General features: G+C 48.9%; 1 protein-coding gene across 8 annotated transcripts in view; it reads left to right on the forward strand.

Annotated features, from left to right (window-relative positions):
* The first annotated feature begins 5,665 nt into the window (after positions 1-5,665).
* Positions 5,666-26,232, forward strand: part of CTNND1 (catenin delta 1) — a 56,632-nt gene continuing 36,065 nt past the window's right edge. For 3 of the 8 annotated variants that reach the window (XM_045015979.1, XM_045015980.1, XM_045015978.1), the window contains exons 1-2: positions 5,667-5,864; positions 6,183-6,241. The gene's annotated coding sequence lies outside the window, so the exon portion shown is untranslated. Of the gene's footprint in view, positions 5,865-6,182; positions 6,242-26,232 lie in introns of all 8 variants that reach the window. The other 5 variants (XM_045015975.1, XM_045015977.1, XM_045015981.1 and 2 more) reach the window with 4 other exon arrangements.

Here is a 26,232-nt window from a genome sequence, read left to right on the forward strand (position 1 = left end):
GTTTCCTGAGGTTTGTTGTCAACTGAATACACTATCAGTTCACGGTGCTCCCATTTGGTTTATCAACAGCCCCCTGAGTGTTCACCAAGTGCATGTCCGTGGTCGCGGCCTTTCTCCGCAAGAGGCAGGTACAGGTGTATCCCTACCTTGATGACTGGCTACTGTGGGGGCACTCCAGGGAGCAGATGGAGTCTCAAGGTCTGGTTAGTCAGAGAGACCTTCCAGAGACTAGGTCTCCTCCTCAATGTGGACAAGTTGAAGTTGTCACCAACCCAACTAATAGAATTCATTAGGGCGGTGCTGGACTCAGTTCAGACAAGAGCCATACTACCAGAGTCCAGATTCCAAACATTGTCAGGCATCATTCAGACTCTCAGATGATACCCCACCACAACCATGAGGACATGCCTCAGTCTCCGTGGATACATGGCAGCATGCACCTATGTGGTCAGGCATGCCAGGTGGAGGCTCAGACCACTCCAGGCATGGCTCGCCTCAGCTTATCACCCAGGTTGAGACACTTTGGACTTGGTAGTAACAGTACCGGTGCGAGTCTTAGATACCCTAGGCTGGTGATTGGACCCTCGCATACTCTGCGAAGGAGTCCCATTCAACACCCCTCAACCATCCATGACCTTAGTAACGGATGCGTCAGACCAAGGTTGTGGGGCCCACCTGGGAGATCTAAAGACGCAGGACAGGTGGTTGCAGTCTGAAATCCAGCTCCACATGACTATAAAGGAGCTCTGAGCAGTGAGACTAGCCTGCCAGACCTTCCATGATGACAGGGTCAGTGCGTGGTGGTGCTGGCCAACAACTCCACCGCCATGTTTTACATAAACAAGCAGGGTGGAGCCCACTCCTCCCCTCTCTGTCGGGTGGCTGTCCAGCTGTGGGATTTTTGTATAGCCCACTCCATTCACTTGGAGGCATCCTATCTCCCGGGAGTACGGAATGAGCTTGCGGACCACCTCAGCAGGTCGTTCCGCAAGTACGAATGGTCCATCTAGACAGATGTCATACATTCCATCTTCCAAAGGTGGGGTTTCCCCAAGTAGACCTATTCGCCACCAGGAGCAACAGGAAGTGTCCAATGTTCTGCTCTTTCCAAAAGCACAGTCGGGCTCTATCTCAGATGTGTTCATGCTACCCTGTGGGGACCATCTATTGTATGCCTTCCCACCGATACCACTTGTCCACAAGGTACTGCTCAAGATCCACAGAGACAAGGCAGAGGTAATTCTGCTGGCCCCTGCATGGACACACCAACATTGGTACACCATGCTTCTGGAGCTGACAGTGGACACCCCGATCGCGCTGCCGCTCCTCCCCAATCTGATCACACAGGACCATGGCTGCCTCCTTTACCCAGACCTCCAGTCCCTCCATCTCATGGCTTGGAAGCTTCATGCTTAAACCCAATGGAGCTCCAATGCATGGAATTGTTGAGGGAGGTGCTGCTTGGCAGCAGGAAACCTTCCACCAGGGCCACTTACCTAGCTAAGTGGAAAAGGTTCTTGTGCTGGTGTGAGCGCAGTCACGTACCTCTACTTCAGGCATCTATACCATTCATCCTGGTGTATCTACTGCATCTGAAGCAGCAAGATATGGCCGGATCATCCATCAAAGTACACCTCACAGCCATCTCAGTGTTCCACCCGGGAGAGTTGGGGCGCTTGGTATTCACCAACCCTATGGTGGGCCGTTTCCTTAAAGGCATGGAATGGCTATATCCCAGTCTCGACCACCGGTACCTGCTTGGGACCTCAATCTGGTCCTAGCTAGGCTAATGGGGGTCCCATTCGAGCCACTGGCTACATGCGCCCTCCTCTCTTGGAAGGTGGCATTTCTGGTTGCCATCACATTGGCCAGGAGGGTGTCAGAGTTAAAAGAATTAACCTCCGACACCCACCCCCCCAGTCTTCCACAAGGACAAATTACAGCTCAGGCTGTACCCGGCCTTCCTGCCCAAGGTGGTATCCCAAATGGCCAAGACATTTTTATACCTGTTTTCTATCCCAAGCGACATGCTAATGCCCAGGAGCAGAGGCTTCACTCACTAGATGTCCGGAGAGCACTAGCATTCTACATTGAGCGCACAAAGCCTTTCAGGAAGTTGAACCAATTATTTGTAGTGGTGGCAGACCAGATGAAGGGGCTTCTGGTCTCCTCACAGCGCATTTCTTCCTGGATCACGGACAGCATCCATACCTGTTATGACCTCGCCAAGGTCCCAGACCCAGCTATTACAGCTCACTCGACACGAGCTCAAGCCTCGTCCGCCACTTTCCTGGCCCAGGTGCCCATCCAGGAGATCCGCAGAGCGGCAACCTGGTCCTCGGTGCACGTTTACCACCCACTATGCCATCACCCAGCATGCTAGAGAAGACGAGAGTGGTTCAGCAGAGCGGTTCTCCAATCAGTGATTCCTCAAACTCCAACCTCACCCCCATGGGAGAACTTGTGAATCACCTGATTGGAATCGACGTGAACAAGCACTCAAAGAAGAAAAGACAGTTACTCACCTTCTTGTAACTGTTGTTCTTCGAGATGTGTTGTTCACGTCCATTCCAATACCCACCCTGCTTCCCCTCTGTTGGAGTAGCCTGCAAGAAGGAACTGAAGGAGGGTTGGGTCGGCCAGGTTATATATTGAGCACCATGAGGGCACCACTCCAGGGGGCTCCGTACCCGAACCAACGGGGGCTTCTGAGGGAAAAAGTTTCGACTACCGTGCATGTGGCGCTCGCACACCTGATTGGAAAGGAGGTGAACAACACATCTCGAAGAACAACAGTTACAAGAAGGTGAGTAACCGTCTTTTTGGAAATAGGTGTCTTCAGATGGATTAGCTATAGTTTTCCAAACCAACCTGTTGTTTTTTCCTGCCAATGTCTCTTGTCTCTCTAGATCCCTTTGTAGTATTTCTCTACACTCAATGCTGTTTTAAACACTCTCCATTTAGTGCCTAGTCCTACTTCCCTTGAAGTCAATGGGAGCAGGATCAGACCCCTTTGTGTCATCTGTTGATTTAATTGGCATACTGTTTACATCTGACCCCTTCCAGATCTGCATGAAAGATATAATTTGCATAGGGCATAACAGAGATCCCTGCAGCATCCCATTAGATGCCTCCCCATAAACTGATACTCAATTGTTTATCATTTCCTTTGCTTACAGTCCTTCAATGTACATGGCCTTGCCACAGTGGGGATTTTCTGAAATCCTTCCATCACTGTGCCTACTACTGGGCAGGGTGGGCGTGCCAGTGTAGGCCAGCCACCAGTGATTTTACCACTGTGTCTTCTAGACCTGCTCTGAGCAACATTAGACAGAACAGTGATGAACATGTAGCAGATGGCCAATCTTCACAGGTGCTTTGATGTTTCATAAGCAATATATGTCCGGGGTTCTCAACCTTTTTCTCTCTGATGCCCCCGCAACATACTGTAAAAACTCCATGGCCCATCTCTGCCACAACAACTGTTTTTCTGCATATAAAACCCAAGGCTGGCATTAGGGGGTAGCAAGCAGGGCAACTGCCTGGGCCCCATGCCACTGGGGAATCCACAAAGCTAAGTTGCTCAGGCTTTAGCTTCAGCTCTGAGTGGCAGGGCTCAGGGCCCTGGGTTTCAGTCCCATGCGGTGGGGCTTCATCTTTCTGCCCTGGGCCCCAGAAAATCTAATGCTGGCCCTGCTTGGCGCCCCCCTGAAACCTGCTTGCGGCACCCTCAGACACCTGGTTGAGAACCACTGATATATGTTGCAGCAGGCAGCCAGAACTGTAGGAAGGAGATCTTTATTGAGCATGGGCAGTGGCCAGGGTTAGGTGCTAAAAGGCCTGTGTTTGTCTGGCAGCAGATTGGCCCAGCTTGCATGCCTGAGCCCCTGTGTCACACCAAATACATTTGTTAGTCTTTAAGGTGCCACGAGGACTCCTCGTTCTGTTTACACCAAACTAAGTTATTCCTGAAACCTGACCCTCTTTCTCCACTTCCATTCATTGTTCTGCACCCACTGTTGCTAGCCTTGGTGGGAGAATTTCAGGAAATCCTCTGTGTAAAGACAGCCCATGAGATTGGTGTTCCTTAGCCCGGCTAACAGGAAGAAGATCACACTGCAGGAGCAGTAGCTGATACGGACAGGGCACTGCTATAAGGAAGCTCATATTGCTGTGGCCTGAGTCTCCTCTGACTAATACCAATTTTATACCACTACTGCAGTGAAGATGAGGTAAAATGAGAAGAGTATCAGGTCCCTGGGTGTTGATATGGCACTGCTGCAAGGAAGCTCTTGCTTCTGGAATCCCAGTTGGCACTGATGGGGGATTTCTGGCAGAAAGCAGTGCTACCGGGCTCAGAAGGGAATGTGGAGAACTCCCTTGGTTTAAAAAACAGAATGAAAGAATTTGCTCTAAAATGACAAATGTGAACAATTTGCCCATTGATTCAGATATATGACCTGATCTTTCTCAAAAGTATTTAGGCACCTAACTTTAATTGAAATCAATGGGAGTTAGGCACCTAAATACCTGTGAAGGTCTGGGCCAATGTGCTCTCTACATGTGGAACTTTTGGAGTATCAAAAACCTCAACATCAAGCATACATTTTGAATCAACAAGATGCATATCAAGGCCTGATTCTGCTCTAGCAGAAGTCAATAAGAGTTTTGTCGTTGACTTCAGTGAGACCAGCATCACACCCCAACTTTGTATCTGCTCAAACAAAAACTGAGTGCCTAATAAAGAAAAAAACTCAGTTTAAAACTTATTTTTATAGAAAATATCCAGATAATACCACCCTCCCAGCAACTCCCCCACTGAACCTGGTGCAGCAAATAGCACTAGATATCTTCCAGGTTATCACTCTTTTGCAAACGTAATCAAAGTAAATATCCTTTAGGGCCCTGATGAAAGAAAACTTGTTGAAGCTTTTGTCTCTCTCTCTTGATTGGTGGGTTGGAATTTACAAACTGTGAATTGGATTAAATTAGTAATACAAAGCAAAAGAGCTATTTTCTTCAGTGATTTGAGAAGAAAAGGAGGGAAGTAAATTCCTTATCCACTCTAGACTTTTAAATTCAGTTGCTTAATTGCCAGCAAAAGTCATTGACTGAAATAAAACAAGAGCTGATTGCAACTCCGGCAATCTGGGCTCATATAATTAAAACAAAAACAGCAGAATCAAGGTTGAATTTCAAATCTGAAATTCTCCCCAGATCCAGATATTTCCCCACACATCTTTTGTACCATTGTCCTTCTTCCATTTCACGATACTTGCAAAGATGGGAAACATATAAATAAAAAGCACAGGAGACACACAAAAATGAAGATATTTACACGCATTTGCAAACAGGCAGAGGAGGTGAGTGGGAGAAAGAAACATACAGATCAAAAGAAACTGGACTGTGAATTGCAGATCACATCAATACATTTATCATCCTGCCAAGCCTGTTTTAAACTTCTTTCTTGCAATTGGTTTTTGTAATATATTTGTATTTATTTTATCCCCCCCCCAAAAAAAGTTAATTTCTGTCCTCATCCTTTTGTTGTTTTTTTCCCCTTTTTTCTTTTTTCCTTTTTTTATTTTTTTTTTATTTTCTACAATAAAGTTTTCTATTGGATAGTGCCGGGTCCCTCATTTATGTCTGCTTCCCATTGGAGCTTCACAGAAGCTGACATCACTTAGGGAAAGAGGGGTTGGGCGTTGGGCTTGGTTGGAAGGCTTAGTTTGTTACCACCAACCCCGCCAGCTTGTCTTTGGCTGGGTCGGGTGCAACTTCCATTTTAGGTGTTGGATCTGAAAGAGGAGGCGAGGGGAAAAAAAGCCAGAAAGGAAGAAGTAGCAGATCCCAGAGGGAGAAAGGTGGAGAAAAAAAATCACTACATTGGCTACTTTGCTTTTTTTTTTTTTTTTAAACCAATACATTTTGGCAGGGTTTTGCCACATATTTTGCCTCTTACATTTCCTTTAGAGATTTGTTGGAAAAGTCCACATTAGAGTTCTGGGTGTGTGTGTTTGTTTGCAAAGGATCTCACGGAGGGAAATTTTGTTGGAGACTGACATTGTCACCATGAGAGATTAGAAGGGAAGTTATAGGACAGAGGAACAGCCACACTGACAACTTTTTTTTATTTATTTTTGCTTTTATTTCTTCCCCCGGTACTTACAAAAACTCACAAGGAGGAGACACAAACTTATAGATCTCGCGAGTGCAGCTCCTGAGAAGGGAGAAAGCCAGGGTAAGAATCGTATGGTTTTTTTGTTTGTTTTGGGGGGGCTGGGAGAGGTTGGTAAATTAATCTCCGCTCTTGTTCACTTTGGATTTTTGTTCCTTTTGTGCTGCAAACTAACAACGCCTCCTGGGTTGAGCTGTTGGGAAGCTGTTGTCTTTTTTTGTGGTGTCTTCTGTGCAGGCTGGGGGAGGAATGTGATTGGGTTTGGAAAGTGGGTTTTTGGTTTTATTTGCGCCATTTAAGATATTTATTTTAAAGCTTTTTGGGAAACTAAGTTGTAGGGAGATTTTGCAGTTGATAAAGTATTTTTATGAAGTTGTATTCTGGTTGGGAGTGTTGCGGTCTATTCTTTATGTTTCAGATCCACACTTTCTGCTTGGGTGGATCCCATTTTTTTTCCCCAGGTGCAGTTGGGTGGGGGCCTTTCTCCTCTTAGTCTTCTAAAACGAATCCATGTTGAGCTAGAACCTCTTTTTAATTCTTAATTGGAGGGGTATTAAAAAGATTTGGGAAACGGGGCTCTTTAGAACTTAAAATCTGTGAAAATCAACAGTTTGAAGTGGGTGAGGAATGACCGTCTTAACGCCTCTGTTAAGTGTAGCAATCTCAACCCGGCCCACATTCTGCGCCCGAGACTTTGCTTATTTTAAAACTTACTGGGGAAGAAAGCAAAATTAAAAAAGGCTTTAAGCAAACTTATTTTGAAGCAGTACTTTAGGAACTCCGAGTCTAACAGACTTGTATTGTACTTTTTTTTTTAAGTTGTTTCCCTGTAACTTTCCTTAAGCTCTTATGTTCAGTCTCTTGGAAGTGTGCTGAGGATTGGGGGTTTTTAGACGCTGCTAAGAATGTACTTGTGTAGCCAGCTCATTGGGAACCAGGATGTTGGGCTAGTTTCTAGTCCTGAGAGTCGTCATCTGTAAATTTAACTCCTCCATTCAAAACAAAACAAAAGCCTGGAATTCGATACGGCACTAATTGCAACAAACGGGGGCAGAGAGAGAGAGAGTCTGTGCTACTGTCTAAAATTATTATAGGAAGGCTAATTTGTCTCCAAGCATAATTTTAAGAACATACTTTCTCTTCTCTTTCCTTCACTTTGCTGTCCACAGGTTGTGATGCCTTATGTTAGACTTAAGGCTCTTGTGGCCAGAGATCCTGGGGGTATTTTCCGGGTGGGGAAAAAAGCAGCCAGCACTCTTATTTCTGGAAACTTGTTAAGACCCACGTTCTGCATCTAAGCACCTGTCTCTCTTCTCCACCCCCCCCCCCACCCCGGTTTTGGTCTTGGGTGCATCAGAGAAAGAAAAGAGGGTGTTCTGTTTAGAGAGTGGCTAGAGCAGGGTTTGGAAATGGTCAGTGGGTTTCAGTGATGGCTCATGTTCTATTTAGTACCCCTCCTAATTCTTCTCTCTCCACCCCTTCCCTGTCTGGACATAAAAGGTTGGTGTAAGAGGGTAGCTGCTGTGAACAACTCATGGTGTTGGCTGTAGTAGCCTTTCACAGGCAAGGAGCCCAGAGGAAGTGCTCTGACAGCTGGGGAAAGAACACAGGCACTTCTAAAAGTAGATTCAGAATGACTTGATGTCTCTGCTGGGTGGCTGTGAGTGGTGCGATTCTTTGTAGGTTGTAGCACTTTCCACCCCCAAAGCTGATTGCAATACCTTGTTCCTGTGATCAATCTTGTGGTCTATCAGTAGCACAGTGTACATAGGGCCTGGCGTGTGGCCTTGGGCTTGCTTATTGCTGTACAGCATTGTTGAACCTCCTCCTCCCCCCATGCTAGGAGTTATGTGGCTGGGTTCTGGGGTGTCTGTGCTTTGAGTGAAGCATGTAATCTTGACCTCTTGTGGTGTTGCCTCCTCCCCCCCCCCCCAACAAAAAAGCTACCTTGCTGTGCCAACCTCCCAATTGGCACATGGAGCAGGAGAGAGAGTGCATCTCTCTTTGGACAGGCATTCAATGTTGGAGTAAGGAGTGTCTGGCATTGCAAATGGTATCCTGCTCTTTCCCCTCTGCAACATAGTTCCCTTTGTGTTGGAGTAAGGGAAGTTGCTTATGTGTGTTGGAAGCAGGGAGTGTTTTTGGGTGTGCAGGCCTTTCCTGGGGGGTGGGGGGTAACTGGGCCCAAGGTTGTGTGCTGTAAATCTTTTCAGTTATTCCACCCTAAGATTTTGGCATGTGGAAGGGGAGAAAGAGTTGGGAACTGGGATTAGGTGTGTGAGAGGAACCCTATGCAGACTAGACTGAAGCTGGCCAGGGCAGATCTAAAACTCTCTCTTTCTAGACTCTCCTGTTATCTAATTTGCCTCCTCCTTTGTTCTTGCAGGGAAGGGACTGCTGGGTGGAGCCCATCTATTTCTCCCCTACCCCTAAAAAACAAAACCAGAAAAACCAACTCCAAAACAGACTCCTGGTAATGTGGCAGCTATTTATTATAATTATAATAATTAAAAAAAAATCCTTTTTTTCTGGCTCAGGCCAACAAGTGACATTGAAATGTCTCCAGTGAAGGAATAATCCCACAGCAGCCCACTCCCAGGGGTGCTGGGTGCAGCAGGCTATTTTTTTCCCTAGTATCGGGGGATAGCCGTGTTAGTCTGTATCCACAAAAACAATGGGGAATCCTGTGGCACCTTAAAGACTGTTAGTTTTTTAAGGTGTCACCAGCCTCCTCATTCTCTTCCCCCCCCCCCGCTTTCATTGGCAGCATTCTTGTCAAATAGCAGTGCATCTCTCCCGTCCCCACCCTGCCCCTTCTGTGCCTCTTGTCCTGAGAGACTGCTGCCCTTTATCTTACAAAGCCCTCTTATAGAATTAGGATTGTCATTGTGGGGGCGGGGGGGGGGAGTAGCCTTGAAGGGATTCTATCAGGTATTTATATGGCCCCCATCACCATATATCTGAGCACCTTCCAATTTTCAATGTATCTTTTTCCCCTCACTCCCAGTGTGAGGTATGGCAATTCTGTTATCTCTATTTTACAGTCTCTCTGTGCCTCAAGCTTCCTAAGTCTTTGGCAGAGCAGGGACTTGAATCCTGGTCTTCAAAATCCCAGGCTTGTGCTCTACCCACAGGACCATCCTTCCCCTCCAGGAAGGAGTTGTGGGTCCTCTGAGATGCCAGGATTCAGCATTCAGGCTTGATCATGTCTAAATATCTTGAATTCCATGGGTGCCTTAATAGTAGGACAGAGGCCTTGAACGCTTCTTCCATCCCCGTCTCTTGCTTTGCTTGTAGTTCTTTGGCTGTTGATAGGATTGGAGCATCACTGGGCACCTCACTGAGCCCAACTGGGAGGGGGATTCTTGGATCCTTTCTGTGCTTCCCATTCATCACTTGGAACAGGACTAGATGTGGCTGTTATAATACTTAGCCTTTCCCCAGTGTCTTCCACCTGAGGCACTCAAAGCATTGTAGAGACACTAAACTTAGTCTCAGCCCCTCCTCAGTGGCAAGAAAACAAGATTGTCCCAAATTTACTGATGGAGAAACTTGAAGTACAGTGATTTCACCAAGATCACATGGTGAGGTGGTGGCAGAGCTGGGAACAGGTTCTGGGGGTCTTGAATTCCAATCCCTGCTAACTATAGGATTATACATTTTCTGTATTGTCCTGTCCTTCAGCTCCCCAACGAAGTTGCTACTTACCTATTTATGGTGGAGCAGGGGATTAGAACTGATGCAGACTCTCTAGTTTCCAGGTCCTCTTTCAAATTCAGATTGGGCACAAAGATGAACTTGGGGATCATCCTGTTCATTTCACCCCCTGCTCCCTAATGCACATGGTTGTGAACATAGACAAACCACAAAACCTGGTGTGACCAGCTTTTTGCTCAGAGGCACAAGTCTGGAATAGCAAAGGATGATGCAAGGCAGAACTGAGGTGCGTTGAAAGAACTGTTGGTGGGTGAGATAGGAGCTGGACTGGAATAACAGGAGTGCTTTAAGGAAGAGTGGGGAAGCCTGCATGCTGTACGCCCTGCATGGAGTCCTGATTCTAAGCAGATAGCAAAGTAGGGGAGACTGTCACAAACACTGTCTGCTCACATGCTTAAAAGCAGTTTTGAACCTTGTCCTCTCAATGTCTGATTGACCTTGGTTGGGACCCTGTGCATGCAGATGACTAACCTTTCCTTGTGCGGTGCATTCTTGCTGAAATCTTATAAGGAGCCTTTCTAGAAGGGTAGGAAGAGGAAAATAGCTGGCTTGGTGTGTGCTGGACAACTTTGCTTGATTCATGTGGGTTTTCTATTATATGACTAGCTGCCTCCCTTCTGGCTTGGATGCTAGGCCTTGGTGCAGTAGTTGTGGAGCTCAGGAAGATTGATCCAGAGGACAGGGCTCAGTCATGAGATTTGAGTGTTATTTCTCGCTTGTGCAGCCTCCCCTAAGGGAAATTGAGGCACACTCGGTAAAAGAGGGGTAGCTCCCTACTTTAGAGGAGTTGTCCAAGGATCTTACACTGAGTTAAACCTCACAACAAGTACCATTTGTGGCTGCATCAGGAGATGTGAAGCTTGATGGCTTCAGTGAGCCTTTATCTGGGAAGAAAATGACATATTTTCCCATATAATTTCTTTAACAGCCTCTCTTGCTAACAGGGGTAGGTGGAATCAGCCAACAGTCTGGGTTTATAAATGTACAGGTATGTTAGCTAATGGGATGATAAAACTCAAACCCAATGGGTATTCTCAGTTGTCCTGGGAAACCGCTCTGTGCCTTTCATAGGGCTTGACTGTCTGAGCTACCTCAACTGTTGCTTGGAGGACAAGAATGTTTTCTGTAAGCATAATGCTGTTGAGAAAGGTCTGGATTTATAGCCCCTTATAACCAAAGTCTTCTGGATCCACACAGCAGACATGGGCCTAGCATAGCAGTAAAAGCTTCTGCCTTTGTGTCTCAATTCTGGGCCTAGCGTGGACAATCCCCCTACATGTGAAGGGGGAATTCTTGGCCCAGCTAGTCCTTGGTTAGAAGACCCACAACAACTGGGGCAATGGTGACCAGTTTATGTGGACACCTGTCTCACTAGGAAATGGGCTGACTCCCACCTGTTTTCACGTAGGCCACCAGTGGTATCTACTTTCAGCCACTACCAACCTGTAGCCAGATTGGAACCAGGGCTCCAACAGACTTTTTTGCCTCTTCCCCCAGTGATTCACTTGCAAGTAATGATTTAGTGAAGACGGTTGATGTTTCTGTTGAATTTTACTGCCAGGGAGACTTGTCCTGAGTAGAATTGCTGATCTTGTTAACCAAAGAATTTACTAAGTTTCTTGTGTTCCCTTGTGTCTTGGGTGGGGACAAGGCCTGGGGTTAGATGTGGTTATTGACACCACATTGTCATCAAATCTTGGACGACAGCTTTCTGTTCCTCTTAAAGGAAGAGATGAATTTTCCCATTGGTGATATCACTTCTTTAGTGGCCGTATCAAACCACACAACAAAGAGGGAGGGAACTGAGAGGGTGGCTGTAAAGGAAGCTTGTGCTGCTTAATTATCAGGCAGTGTGTCAGGAGAGAGGAAGAGACACTTGAGCTTCTAATGGGGTGCCTGCCATCTGTGCTCCTGCCCTTGCTTGTGAGCAAGGAATATGGACAGGTGTCTGAACCCTGATGCTCACAGCGGAAATTCCAGGTGTGAACCCTGGAAGCCAAATGTAACCTTGGTCATTGACCTCTTAGTCCTGGTCTCAACCTACAACGTGGGTTGATCTAGCTATGTCACACGTACGTGTGCATGTGTGTGTAAAAATTCACCCCTCCTGAGAAGCTGTAGCTAAGCTGACCTGAACCCCAAATTAGATACCACAAGGTTGATGGAAGAACAGCCTTTCGAGGTGGTGGATTTACTACAGCGATGAAAGAGGATCTTCCATTGCTGTAGCAAGTGTCTGTGCTACAGTGGTGCTGTTGTAAGCACGTATATGTAGACCTACAAACTAAGGGTGTATCTGTCTGAGCAAGAATGGTGGGAGGTATCCTTTCTCTGCTTGTACAGTTGTCTTAGTAGTGTAGGCAGATCTGGCTCCAACACTGTCATGCTGTTAAAAACAACTATTAACCATATCCTCCACCATGATGGCTGGTGTAGATGCGTCCTGTGTGGTGCAGAAACTATTGCTGCTTGTGTAGCAAAGACTGGAGTGGTGATGTAGCACAGCCTTGATGATGTGGTGGAAGGAATAGCCTCTCCTCCAGCAACTAGAGCAGTCTGGCAAAACGTGGGAATTGGAGGGATTTCTGGGGTTTCCCTGAGAGAAGGTAGCACACTAGGAAACCAAGCAGCATTTACCAAAGCTGCAGTGAGTCAGTTTTTTGCACTTCTTTTAAAATGGCTGTTAATGTTCCAGAATAGGTTAAAAAAACAGCTGCTGGCTTCATGCTTATCTGTATCCAGTGGACTTAATTTGGTAGCCCACATGTTTGGATGGGAAATGGAGGATGTTGGTGTCAGTCCGTTGGCTAAACACATTTGGACAAGACTTATCTCCATCTCTCCTTTCCCAGCCCTGGCTGCTCTACCCTTAGTAAAAGCAAAGCCCATTGGGGCAAACCCTGCTCAGAGTTTACTGGCTTCCCTGCATCAGCAAATCCTAGCTGTAGGAATCTGGAAGCTGAATGAGATGCTGATTGAAGCCTGCTGGCATATATCATTCCCTAGCATGCTCTTTCAGCAGGCAGCTATTTCATAAAAGTGGGGGTTGGGAAGAAGTGGCCTGGACACCACTTCTCTGCCCACTTCCTTCCCTTCAGATGTCTCTTCTGCTTCTTGTGGCTGTTGCAACTGCAGAAGGGTTATTGTGAACAGATATATACCAGCTCCTGCAGCATGTGGTGTCTTCCCCACCCCCAAGAGCTTTGGTGGCCTCTAGAAGAGGAGCTGTGTGGGGCCCAGGACTACACTAACAACATGGAGGCTGAATTCCCATCCTGAATAGGAGCAGGGAAGTGCCTCTAACCCCAGAACTTGGGGAGGATTCTTCACCAACTCATCTCGTGCTGCTTTCCGTCTAATCCTTGGGTCTCTCTAATCAATGCAGGTGGCAAAACAAATCTTGGTGGGCCTTGATGAGACTCTTGTCTCATATTGAACCCTTAAGTGGGGAACCTCTGCACCCTGTCCTCTTCTCCACTGCCATCCCTACTCCTCTCCTTAGTTGGACAGGCTCTCTGGTTCTCTCAGCCAGAACAACACTGTATGGATAACTTCTGTGGGTGGGTGGGTCACATCAATCTGAGAAAATACATAACCGCAAAGGCCTCTTTCCTTCATTAGATCAGTAGTTCACTGATCTCGTTTGCATGTGTTTCTGGCATGCCCGTGCCCTGTAGGAGGAGTGCATTCCTCAGAGCGTGTTACTGCATGCAAAGCTGCTGCTACGACCTAGCTATGTGATGTCAGGCAGGTTGATTTTTGTCTAGAAGGGAAGGGGGAGGGTGAAGCGAGTGACACTTTTTTTCCTTTTATGAACTAAAATCCTATATCAGGGGCCTACTCCCTGGAGGGATCCTCTGTGGAAACAGGCTTGGACCCCAAGCCCCACCTCCTTTGAATACTCCCTCTTGTCCCTTTAATTACCAGTGTCCTGTTACTGCATGTGGTCCTTGGGAGATTACATCAGAGAGTGACAAACAGGAAACCTTCTCTCCCTCCCCTGAAGCCTCGCCCTGTTTCTGTCTCCAGTAAATGGCCTGGTTGGAAGGCCACTCTGCTGGTGCACAAACACTTGCTGTGGCCAGTCTGAGAAGGGCTCACCTCTGTGTGCAAAACAGGAGATGTGGCTACAAGCCAGGTGGGGAGAGGGTGGAACGAAGAGGGTCTCCATGGTGCTCTTGCTCCCCAGATTTACACTGTTGGGAACAAGCATAGGCATTCACTTCTAGCAGCTGATCAGCATCCCAGGTTACAACTACTAGTGCTTCATCGCTAGTATTTCCTACAATGCCTAGTGTGGGAATTCTCCTCCCTTCCCCCCCGAAGGGGTGCTTGGGAGGTTAAGGGGGAGGTGTCCCCAAATTTGGGGTCATCCATCAATGATGGATAGACATGAGGGGCTGCACACCTGAAAGATTCTTTTAGCTTCAATAAAGTGAGAGGCTTAAGGAGGCCAGTAGTGGGTGGAAGTGGGACATACACTCCCCACTTGCGGCTAACTCCATTGACACATACCCTGGCACTAAAACCATGTGGGGGTGTGGTGCCAGAGAGGATACTCCTGTTCCAGGTGTGAGTGCACTGCTCTAGCAATGCAAAGTGGCTATTTAGCATGCCCTTTGGAGAGGGGACATTCTCCAGCAGGGGGAGGTAGCCTGGGCTGTCTGCCCGTTGTTCTGAGGGGATGGGTGGAGAGTTGGGTAAGTTTTTAGTGAAGAGCTGAATCTTTTTGTTGGCACCTGATGTAGTGGGTGAATTAAGGGTTCACTCTTGCTCCTTCTCCCCTTGTGCGGATACCTTGTGGCAGAGATGGCACTGTCTGTGTTGCAGCCTTGGTTTATAGTTCAATATCTGTCTCCAGCCCTGCCTGGGCAATGGGTGGGTAAGCCTGGCATTCTGTTGCATTGGCTCCAGGGGGTCTCCTCTCTGCACTTTGGAGGATGCAGGGAGCAGCGCTTGGCAGGACGTTGTGTTTAGAACCTTGCGGGAAAGGAAAGGCACAATGTCACTTCCTGTCTGATCAGGAAATACTGGTTTCCTTCCCTTCTGCCTCTACAGAGGGCAGGGAAAGCTGTTGCGGGGGGGTGGGTGGGGTGGGGGAGGGGATGGATATACAGATGCAGTGCTGGGGAAAGGTGCTAGAGCAAGAGCCCATTTGCCATGGGCCCTGGGGCAGGTAGACGTAGGGCAGTGCCAATGCTGTTGAAGGGACGGGAAACTCTCTGACCTGTTTGCACTGTATTTTTGTTCTCTAGCATCCATAATGATGCCATTCAGTCCTTTATTTGAATAGGATAGACAGGTGCTGTGCGGGTCTCCTTCCCTCTGCCCTCATCCCAGTTTGCTGATGCACTTTAATCCTGACCTATGGCATCCTGTTGTTCCAGTCCTTCTCCTTGCTCACAGTCAGTTACATGTAATTGTGAGATCTGGTCTCAAATACTGTGCCAGATAATCTGTTCACCAAGACAGTTCTGTTTTTCTCTCATCTATGGGAGGGGGTGTGTGTGTGTGAGCGGTTGTGGATCTCTGCAGGACCCCAGGATGGTGGTATATCTGATGGTACATCCATGGTGTGAGGAGCTGTGAGTGCCCACTACAGCTCCACACCCCTAGGGGAAGGTGGTTACTGTTCCAAGTGGTGAAGTGAATCTTCCCCTTTAGTGGTGATTCAGTCTTTGGCTCTTGTATCCTGCTCCTCCAATTGCTTTCCTTACCCAATCATTTCTTTCATCAGGATTTCTAAATCTGTCTCTGAGCATGCAAGTGCACACAGTTGGAATAAGGAGCCTCTGATGAGGTCATGCTGAATTGAGCTAGGTTTCTTGTACTATCTCCTTCTGATACCCTGTGTGACTGGAGCTGTGAGTCAGCTTGTGAGCATACCTGAATATGGGGGGTGGGGGAAGGAGAGGCGGAGATTTGGCAACCCACAGCACATCCTTGCTTATATCAAGCACAGCGGCATGGTTTGTGTGGAAGGCGATTACCACCTCACTTTGCAGATTCCCCCTTCCTGGAAATGCTGTATAAGACTGATTTCAGCAACTCCCTGCCCACCACTCCCACACAAAAGATGACTTCAGCCTCTCTAAAACACCTGCCTGTTTGTTCAGAGTGGTGAAACAGGAGCTTTGTGAATTAACTGGCAGGGTTTCATTTGAGGGGGATAGGCTCAGAGGAGGAGGTGCATGTCTGGGTGAGGGAATGGATAGAAATCAATTTTGAAAATCTTATTTTTCTAGCTGTTCAGCAGTGGAGGGTGTCCCTCCGTGACTGAAGTTTGTAAATGGAAAGTAAAACTGCAGGGCTTTCCGAGAGGATCAGTCATTCTTCAGTCAGTGGGATGGTGGCAGAAACATGTGGTCCAATTCCTGCAACTGCTGTTCTTCTGGGATCTCTTTGATTTAGCTTAGGATCGTCAGTAATTCAAAACCCCTCTTCTGGGTGTCTGATATGGCCCTTAAAGGCAGACAGGAGCTTTGGAAGCTTTACTCTGAGGGAGTTTGCCAGTGCATCGCATGCTGGGCGCCTTGCAAATCGACTCCTGGTTCATCCTATTTCCCCGTGTGCCTTCATGCGTTCTCTGATCCCTCATCATACCAGATGCAGGGTAGCCCTCAGCATACAGGCTACAATAGTTGGTCAGATTAGCACTCCTGTGCTGCAGCACCTTATTCTGCCCCATAGCTGTGTGGTTTCCCTTATGTCATGCGGCCAAAGAGGAAATGGCCTGAACCCAGTAGGTGAGATGTAGGGAGCACGAAGGGTTGAAGTCCAGTGATGGCAGGTGAATGGGGCAGGAGTGAAGTCCATGTAACTTTGGCATCTGCCCACCAGCTGAATTGCTTTCTCTTCTGGTTGCTTTGCTCAGACTTCCCATATTGTCCCCATGGTGCAGTGCTAGGTGGCAGTTGTGACTGGCAGAGCTATAGTCTTGGGATGCTGGTGCCATGAGGACATCTTGGTGCGTGCTGTACGGTGGCACCGCTTGTCCGGCGCAGTCCCTTGACTGCAGATGTCCCTTAAACTAGACAGCCCTCATTAACTGGTATTTCCAGTGTGATATGCTGCTCTAAATCCCCTCTTAGATGCTGTGGCTCTGCTAGCCCTCCCCATCTGCTGCACTCTTCCTCTGTGTGAGAAGGCCACACTCCTGACTGGCAACGTCACCAGGGATCAGCCCTCCTCACCCTGAGGGACTTTGCTCCCATGCAGTTGATAGGAGAGGCCTTATCTCTAGGAATGTGGGGGCCTCTGTTTGCTATAAAGCTGTGCTAGAGAGGCTGTGTGGACTTCTCTATTGAGCATCTTTTGAGGAGTGGGGAGAGCAGGGAATGAAGGCAAGGGACATCCCAACCTGTAGGACAATGGTTCTCAAACGTTTGTACTGGTGACCCCTTTCACATAGCAAGCCTCAGAGTGCGACACCCCCCTCTTATAAATTAAAAACACTTGTGTATATATTTAACACCATTATAAATGCTTGAGGCAAAGCAGAGTTGGGGGTGTCACGAGCTGTCAGCCTCCACTCCCATGTAATAACCTCATGACCCCCTGAGGGGTCCCGACCCCCAGTTTGAGAACCCCTGCTGTAGGAAGATGGAAATGTGTATGGTGTGGTGTGGGTGGTGGTTTTTTTTTTTTTTTTTAGGCTATAGGAGGAAAAGGGGCAAGGAGCTTTGAGGCTGCTATGGGACAGGGCTCTGACCCGGAGCCATGGTGGGAGGAGGAGTTGGAGTATGGGAGGGATCTGGGGTTTTAACTAGCTTATCTTCTCTCCTGTCTCATAAGGAGTCCCTGTAGGCACAGTGGCAGGAGCTGTTGAGCTGAACTGTAAATCTGTAACCTTCTCCCCACCCCCAACCCCAGGGTCCCTGATTCTTCACCTGCTGTGCCTGTTGTGAAATGGCCTCATCTCAGGCTGGCCCTAGGGGTGTGGGTGGCGGGCAGTGCAGTGGGGAGGGAAGGGCTGTTTTCCCTGACAGGGAGCTGCACTGGGCGAAGTGGGAGTTCTGGCTGGTGATTGGCGGATGGGCCACTCTGGAATGCTCTGGCCCACTTCCCAGAATCTAGCACTTTGTGTTTGTTTCTGAGCCATAGGTCTGGTGCTACTGTGACAGGAAGTGGAAAAGCTGGGAGGGAGGGGGAGAGGGGAGACGGCTGCGTGTGTGCCTGTGAAATCCCTTTGTCCCCAGAGAGCAGCTCAGCCTCAGCTGCAAATTCCCACAGAGGAGAGAGCTGCCTTTGTGCTGCTAAAGTGTTTTCAACATGTGAAACTCCTGTGCTGGGTGGGGGCTGGGCATGTGAATCTTGATGTGGGTGCCCATGGCCTGCTATGTGGATCCTGCTACGCTTGGAAGGAAGGCTGGGGTGCATGGTTGCTGGTGTGGGGCTGGTAGGCAGCTCTGGGGTATCAATCCAGCACTCTGGTACATGGCTCCTGCTGGGACATGGACTCTGGCATTAGTGTCCTGGGACATGGCTCAGGTTGGAAGGTGTATTCCACTGTGGCATTTTAAGTAGAGGAGGATCTGGCTGGGTGGATATTGTGCAATGGGATCCACATGCCCTCTAGGGGCTGGGGGTAGATCTGGCTGCACTGCAGGAAGTGGGGAGCTGAGGCTACGTCCTGTGGCTGTAATATCTAGAATGTAGTGGTTTGGCTATTCACAGAGCCACTTTCGGTATGGTACTGCTCTTTCCTCTCCAAGTGGGGAGCTCTTAATATACTCTGTTCCCAGCTGCATTGAGCCCTTCAGGAGGAGGGTACAGGGAGAAACAAGTAGCAGTTAGCATGAAACCTGTGACAGGCTGCCCTGCCATGGCCAGTGAGGCCCCGCTCCAGTTCTCTGCTGCATAGCTACTCTCAAATCCGAATGTGGAGAGGAGCTTGCTCTCCGATCTCTGAGGGGAGTCAGGAAGTGCCTGCACAGGGATAATTCATCTCTGTCTAGACAGAAATGGAATAACTTTTTTTTTATTCTGCATTTTTTCCTCCCACTCGGTATGGGTCCCCAGCTGTGCAGGGAATGGGGGCATCTCAGGCGTTTTGCGTAGCTGAGCCCACAGCCTCTTGCCAAGGAGGGCAGCCCTTGAACACACGCATACAAATCCGCCTTTCACTGCCGGAGAGGACAGCTGCCCTGGAGCCAGATTGCTGACATACCAGAGGAACAATCTTTTCCCTCTGTTCTGCTGCCGACCCGCCTGGCTTCCTTCCCTTCTGCCAGCCCCACTTGGTTTTCTCTTCCCCCTGCAAGTCGAGAGGAGGTGTAACTGAGTTACAGCCTGGACAGGTCAGCGCTCCGTTGTGCTCCTGTTGCAATGGTGTTTCTGAGCAAGGTGACTGAACTGCCTTGGCCTGGAGGGATAGGAAAATGTGGGCGGAGGAGAGGTTTGTAGAAGCTTCATGTGGAATGAATGCAGAGATTGAATTTCCTGGGCACCCCAATAGTGTGGGGGAATCCCCGCGGTTACTCGGTGGGTCTCTTGTGTGTCTAAAGCAGCGACTCTCAAACTGGGGGTCAGGACCCTTCAGGAGGTTGTGAGGGTATTATGGGGGGGGGGAGGGAGGAGTGTCGCAAGCTGTCAGCCTCCACCCTAACCCTGCTTTGCCTCCAGCATTTATAATGGTGTTAAATATATAAAAGTGGTTTTTGTTTTTTTAATTTATAAGGGGGGGTGGGGGCAGAGGCTTCCTATGTGAAAGGGGTCACCAGTACTAAAGTTTGGGAACTACTGAAAGGGCAGCAGAGAGTCCTGTGGCACCTTATAGACTAACAGACGTATTGGAGCATGAGCTTTCGTGGGCGAATACCCACTTCGTGGGACTAACAGGGCTACCTCTCTGATACTGAAAGGGGTTTCCCCTCTGCAACAGAGACAGATTTAGGGACCTGCAGCAAACTGGCTCAGACTCTCCCATTCCACTTCCCACAACCTCCCCTGAGAAGCAGAGATCTCCACTGGTCTAGTCGTTTGTTCCCTCTCTCCTGTGATCTCTACTTCCAATTCCTTGCCTGACTGCTCAATCCCCTGCATGTAGAAACTTTATCCTCTGGACCGGACTACTTCAGGAGAGTAAAGTCCCATTCTTGAGTCTCTCTTGCTTGGGGGAGGAGGGGTTGCATCTATTTCCTCCTCCCCCTCCCTTTTTCTTCAGCCCCCCCCCAAGTGCCCTGCCCTTCTTATCTCTCCTTTCTTATCAGCCTCTCCTAGTCGCTGAGCCTTCCCCATATAAGGCAAGGTGAGGCTGTGGTGTGGGTGCAAGCAGGGATGCAGGTAACTCTCACAGGAGGCCTTCCTCATTTAGGTATGTAATCATTTCTGGGAGGGGACGGGGAGTGTGGGAGAGGGAGGTAGCCAGACCATTCTGATATCAGTGTGACTAGTTAGACCAGTCCTGTGTGTGTGACACATGCTAGGGAGTAGCTTTCTCTCAGTCCTAGGCCAGTGCTCTGCTCAGCATGAGATACGCCCTGTATCTAGCTAGAGCCTCATTGCTGAAGTGTGGCTCATTCCAAGGAGGCTGGGCTCTGTAGCGTTTGCACAGTACATAGTGTCTAAAATGCCTGCATGTGGAGGATCCAGCCCTCCCAGTGGGGAAGCAGCTGACTGGGGGGTATCAGGGAGTGCAAAGCCCATGTTGTGTTTAAAAACTGGTTGTGGTTTTTTCGGAACAGCTTTCCTAGGAAAGTCCTTTTTACTTTCCTAGGGGAGGGTGTGAGGCCACAACAGTGGGAAGCAGAGAAACAAGTGAATGAAACAGAAAGCAAAGATGAGTTCCAGAAGCACCAAAGTTCACTTGGAGAATCTGAAAGCTGTCAAAGCAGCAGCCGTGGAGACCAAAATCCTTGACATTTCCATGGCCTAGGCTCTCCCTGGCATGGCTCCTGATAGTGCAAACAAGAAGGTGTTGGTGGCAGCATCTGTCCACTGAGAACTGAGCTCAGAGCCCCAGCTCACTTCACTCAGACCACCAAACAGCCATGGTGTAAAGTGGTAATAGTTTTGTGCTGACAGACATGCCATTATTATCTACCGCGCTCTTCCTCCAGGCTATTCCAGAATCTCCTTTAGGAGGGAGAGAGCTAAAGGCAAGTAGTGTTCTGAGGTGCATACGCCCTCATGGGCACTTGGTCTCTGGGTGCTGAGTCACTTCTAGACTGAACAGTCAGATTTGAAGCCAAAAATGTTCCTATTCTAGCAACTTGGCTGGGTCCAGACTTTGAGAGTGTGTTGGTGAATCAAAGCTTCTGATCTGGTGGTGCTTGCTGTCTGTTCTGCATTTTGGGGTGGGGCTATGCTGCTAGTTGGTCCCCCTCCCCTTATGAAATTGACACTTTTTTTTCTTAACCTTTCTTAACCTGAAATTTTGTCTGTTAAACATTTTTTGTGACAATTTGAGTTTTGTCAGACATTTTGTTGTGCACCCCCTTGCCCCCCCAATCCTGATCAGATCAGTGGGGACCAGAATTGAGGGTCTCTAGATCTTTCAGGTGGGTTGGGGCAAAACAAACTGACTTCATGTGCTACTGTGAACTGAGTGTGTGGAAATTAGGTTGGGTTTTTTCCCCCTCCATCTACTATTACTCTATAGACTGGAACCGGATCAGGACTCCTAGGCTCTCTTACTGATTCAGTGTGACTTGCACAAGTCAGTTTGCCTCTTGGTACTACAGGTCTGTCGCAACTTATGTGCATTTAACATGTGCAATTTCAGCTTTACGCTGTACAGCCGGAGTCCTGGGGGGCATGGTCTCAAGATTTAAAGGCCCTGGGGCACCAGCTGTGGCTGGGAGTCCCAGGGCCTTTAAATCACCCAGGGGGCTCCCAGCTGCAGAAGTGGCTGGTAGCCCCTGGGGCAAACTAAAGGGCCCGAGGCTCCAGCCACCGTGGAGCTCCGGGCCCTTTTAAATGCCGGCCCCAGCCCGGCTGCCAAAGCTGCAGGTGGGATTTAAAGGGCTCCTGGGGCTCGGTGCGGAGCCCAAGGAGCCCTTTAAATCCCACCTGCAGCTTTGGCAGCCGGGCTGGGGCTGGCATTTAAAGGGCTCCTCCGGCCTCTCTGCTGCAGTGGGAAGCCTGGTGGAGCCCTTTAAATCCTAGCCCGCAGCTCCGGTGGCCGCAGCTCCCGCCGGAGGAGCCCTTTAAATGCCAGCACTGGCCCGGCCGCCGGAGCTGCGGGCTGGGATTTAAAGGGCTTGGGGATGTAATTTTGAGTATACGCGGTTTTCGCTTTACGCACTAACCACAGAATGAAACCCCCGCGTAAGATAAGACTTGCCTGTAGTGTCCCAGTGGTGTGCTAGGGTTAATACTTCCCTCATAGGGGAGTGATGCTTGATTCATGTTGTCTGTCTGTTTTGTTTAAAAAAAAAAAAAAATCCTCTTCAGAGCCTCTGTTTTGGAAATGGGTAGAAGTCCCAAGGGGTTCTCTGTGTGTGGTTTTTAAAAGACAACCTCCTGTTGACTAGGTACTTTGCTGGATTAGCAGAGGTGAGCCAGTGCAAAGTAAGCAAGAGTAATGTGCCACCATGTATTCAATTTACTGACAAATGCAGTTTTTAATTATTTATGCTTAATTTTTACAAAATGCACCATAGCATATGATTTGAATCTTGGTAACATGATGCTTCTGTTATTAAAGGGAAGGTCTGGGCTCCATTATCACTAATCTGAGGGTATGGCTACACTGGCGATTTGCAGTGCTGGAAAGCCTCCACCAGTGCTGCAATTAGTAAGTGGCCACACCTGCAGGGCACTTCCAGTGCTGCAACTCCCTGGCTGCAGCGCTGGCCATACACCTCACTCAGCATGGGGAATAAGGATTCCAGCGCTGGTCATAAAGTGTGGCCACACACCTGCGCTGTGATTGGCCTCCAGGGTATAAGGATGTATCCCAGAATGCTTTTAACTAAACTGCTCTTTGTTTTGTTATGCAGCCTCTCTTTGTTTTGTTGTGAACGAGCTCCAGGCGGAGCTCCCTTGCAGTTGCCGCTTATCTAAAAAACAAAGAGAGCTCCTGTTTGCTGTGATCATCTGTACCTGGCTGTAAACAATCAAATGAGATTGCAGGCAGGGAGTGAATGAAACAGCGGGGAGTCGTGTTGGCTGCAGGCTGTTTGCAATTAAGAGTTAAGACTAAGGGGTTGGAAACATGTTCTGATTTTTCAAGGCAGGAAGCTAAACACACAGTGTTGGCTCCAAAAATCCACTCTCTCTCTCTCCCCCCGCTCCCTGTCACACTAGACCCCACTCCACCCCCCTCTTTTGAAAAGCACGTTGCGGCCACTTGAATGCTGGGATAGCTGCCCATAATGCATCACTCCCAACAGCGCTGCTAATGCTGCAAATGTGGCCACACACCAGCGCTGCTCCTACACAGCTGGATGACCAGCGCTGCAAACTACCAGCGCTGCAAACCGTAAGTGTAGCCATACCCTGAGGGTTCTCTCTTTTGGGAAGATGGGATGGCGGTTGACCTTGTACCAGCTGTTTTAAAAACTATTGCTTGATAACCCTCAACCAGTAAACACCATGTCTCAAACCACTGGAGGAGGTTATTTGGAAAGAGCTCTTGGAGTAGCTCAGTCTCAAGTTGATATCATGGGTGTCTCCTGCCTCACCAGCCTGGCTTCAGGTGTTTGGGTGTAACGTAAAGGATTCTTGATCTATGAAGTCCATTGCTGTGCGTGTGTGAGGTGTCCATTCTTGCTTATGGTGTTGAAAGCCACTGATAGAATAAGCTCTTCTAACTTGCCTGGGGGTCTTTGAAGGAGAATTTCTCCTTCCTTTGGCGAAACCCCCAGGGTTGTGACATGAGGTTTTGTAGGGGTGTCTGGTGTCCTGGTCCTTGGATGACAGAACATCATCTTGTCCAGGTGTCAGTCTCCTTTAGTTGGGGTGGAGCTGTTTTTGTGCTCTGAGTGCTGAAGTGGGGAAGTTGATGTTCATGGAGGGGAGTTGGTGAGGTCATCTCCCACTGCTGTGTATGACAAACACCTTGCCACTGTGGTTCTTGGTCACTGAACCCAATGCTGCATCTCAGTTCTCAGGTAGCAGTTGTGCAGTAGTTCTCATCTTGCAGCTTTCAGGCCAGCTTTAGACTATTTTCCTCTGAGTCAGACCTTGTCCGAGAGATCGCTGCCTTTGGGGGTTCAAGGCTTGGGAGCCCTACCCTCAGGGAACCTAGAAGCTTCATCTCTAGAACACAGTGAACACCCCAACTTGAGTTGGATGAACTGGTCTGAGCACACAAGTGGCAGGAGCACTGTAGATCGGCTTTAGAACACGGGCTTGTTTTCGCATGTAGAGCCTTTTGTGTGTTGTGGGACCTGGTTATCTGACAGATCTCTCTAATTCACCCTTCTCCTGGCTTGTTGTGTAAACCACAATCTGCTAGGTTAATCAGTAAATTCTTGGGTTTAGACTGCTTCACTACCAGCAGTGGAGATTCTCCGGAGGGCCTGAGTTCTGGAACTCACTCCTTCCAGCAATTTGCACTGGAGTCTGAGTGACGAGGCTTATCTCTTTAGTTATTCCTCTAAAACACAGGTTATTCTAAGAGTGCTTGTTCATGTCAGTTCCAATCAGGTGTGTGCACAGTAGCTGGAAGATTATTTTTCCCTCCCTTCCAGCAACGACCGTAGGGTTGGGCTGGGCACCACCTGGAGTCGCGTCTTCATGACATCCAATATAGAGCCCTGCCAGTGCCGCCCCCCCAGTTCCTTCTTGCCACCAGTGACAGTAGCTGGAACTTCCCCTTGCTCTGCTCTTGCTTCGGCAAGTGGATTAGCAGTACTCTGTATGCTGTGCATAGTTAGTTTCCACTAGTTAATATAGTATCAGAGGGGTAGCTGTGTTAGTCTGGATCTGTAAAAGCAGCAAAGAGTCCTGTGGCACCTTATAGACTAACAGACGTTTTGGAGCATGAACTTTCGTCGGATGCAAGATGTTGCATCCGACGAAGTGGGTATTCACCCACGAAAGCTCATGCTCCAAAACGTCTGTTAGTCTATAAGGTGCCACAGGACTGTTTGCTGCTTTTACTAGTTAGTATATTTACTTCAGTAGTTTCATTAGAAGTTTTAGTTCCTAAGCGCATGCTGAAAAATGACCCCCACACCACCTGCTTAAGGTGCCTTGGTGAGGGTCACCAGAAAGACCTTTGCAAGGTCTGTCGGGAGCTCTGACCGAGAACCATCAAGGAGAAGGAACAGCGTCTCAAAACTTCCTTATGGAGGCAGCTCTCTGATCTCAGTCAGACCCGGGCACCGTGGATCCTGCTCTCAGCAAGTTGTCTTTGGTGCAGAGCACTCCAGCGCCGTCTTCAAAAGATCCAGCGCTGAAGAAAGATGCTAGCAGGGAAACTAGGCACTGTCCTGCAACTTCTCCGGGTCATTTGAGCCTTTGGCACCGGTCCCAATCGCTGGCGCAGAAGAAAGTTCGGAAAGAGGTCGATCTCTCTCGGCAAAACCCAGGGACCAGCCACCAGTGATACATCAGTTGGGCCATGACTCGGGGACTCAAAGCGGGGCCACGTTGACTCCTGCCCAAGTGAGGCAGTCTAGTCCAGGCCCATCTCACTCACCACACCCATTGGAGCATCTACTGCTCCTGTCCACCCCTGAGGGTTTTGAGGCAGCACAGGACCTGTTGAGGCTCATGATGCTGTTCTAGCCAATAAGACAGAGTGTCCTGGCACCGCAGGTCTCCTCTTGACACCCCCGTGATTTTTTTGAGAGAGAGCCAATGATGGTGGCACACTGATCCCCATCACCTTGGCCAGCTCCACCATCCAGAGAGTGTAGTCGGTCCCCTGCTTCTCGATGCTCTACTTCTAGAGGAGCAGTGCCACCCTGGTCGTCCTAGTTGGTGTTGGACTCGTACCACTCTGACTATAGCAGGAGCAGAAGATCCTCATGGCACCATAGGTGGTCCTGCCCAATGCAGTGGGCCTCTCAGTGGCAGAATCCACAGCAGTGGCCTTTTTGGACTTCGTGGGCCTTCCATCAAGCCCAGGGTCAGAGCCAGGGATCCCGCTCAGGTGCAGCATCAATGGCCTCTGTGATGTTCATCCTGCCACGGTTGGCACCAGAACTAGTGCCTCAGGCTGGTGCACCCCACCCTCCTAGATGGAGGCACATGAAGGAAACACATGATGATGATCAGATTTGTGAGCATGAGAAGAGTAGTGGGGAACAAAGTGATGGGTGTAGGGATCACGTGAGCAGAACAGGGGTGACACCTGCAGCACTGTTCTTGGCACCGGTGCCATCTGCAGTACCACAACCGACCGCTTCGGCACTGGAGGTGTCAGCGGCCCCCATCGCAGC

This window comes from Mauremys mutica, chromosome 4 (assembly GCF_020497125.1).
Source record: "Mauremys mutica isolate MM-2020 ecotype Southern chromosome 4, ASM2049712v1, whole genome shotgun sequence".
In the NCBI taxonomy this organism is placed as follows: Eukaryota; Metazoa; Chordata; order Testudines; family Geoemydidae; genus Mauremys; species Mauremys mutica.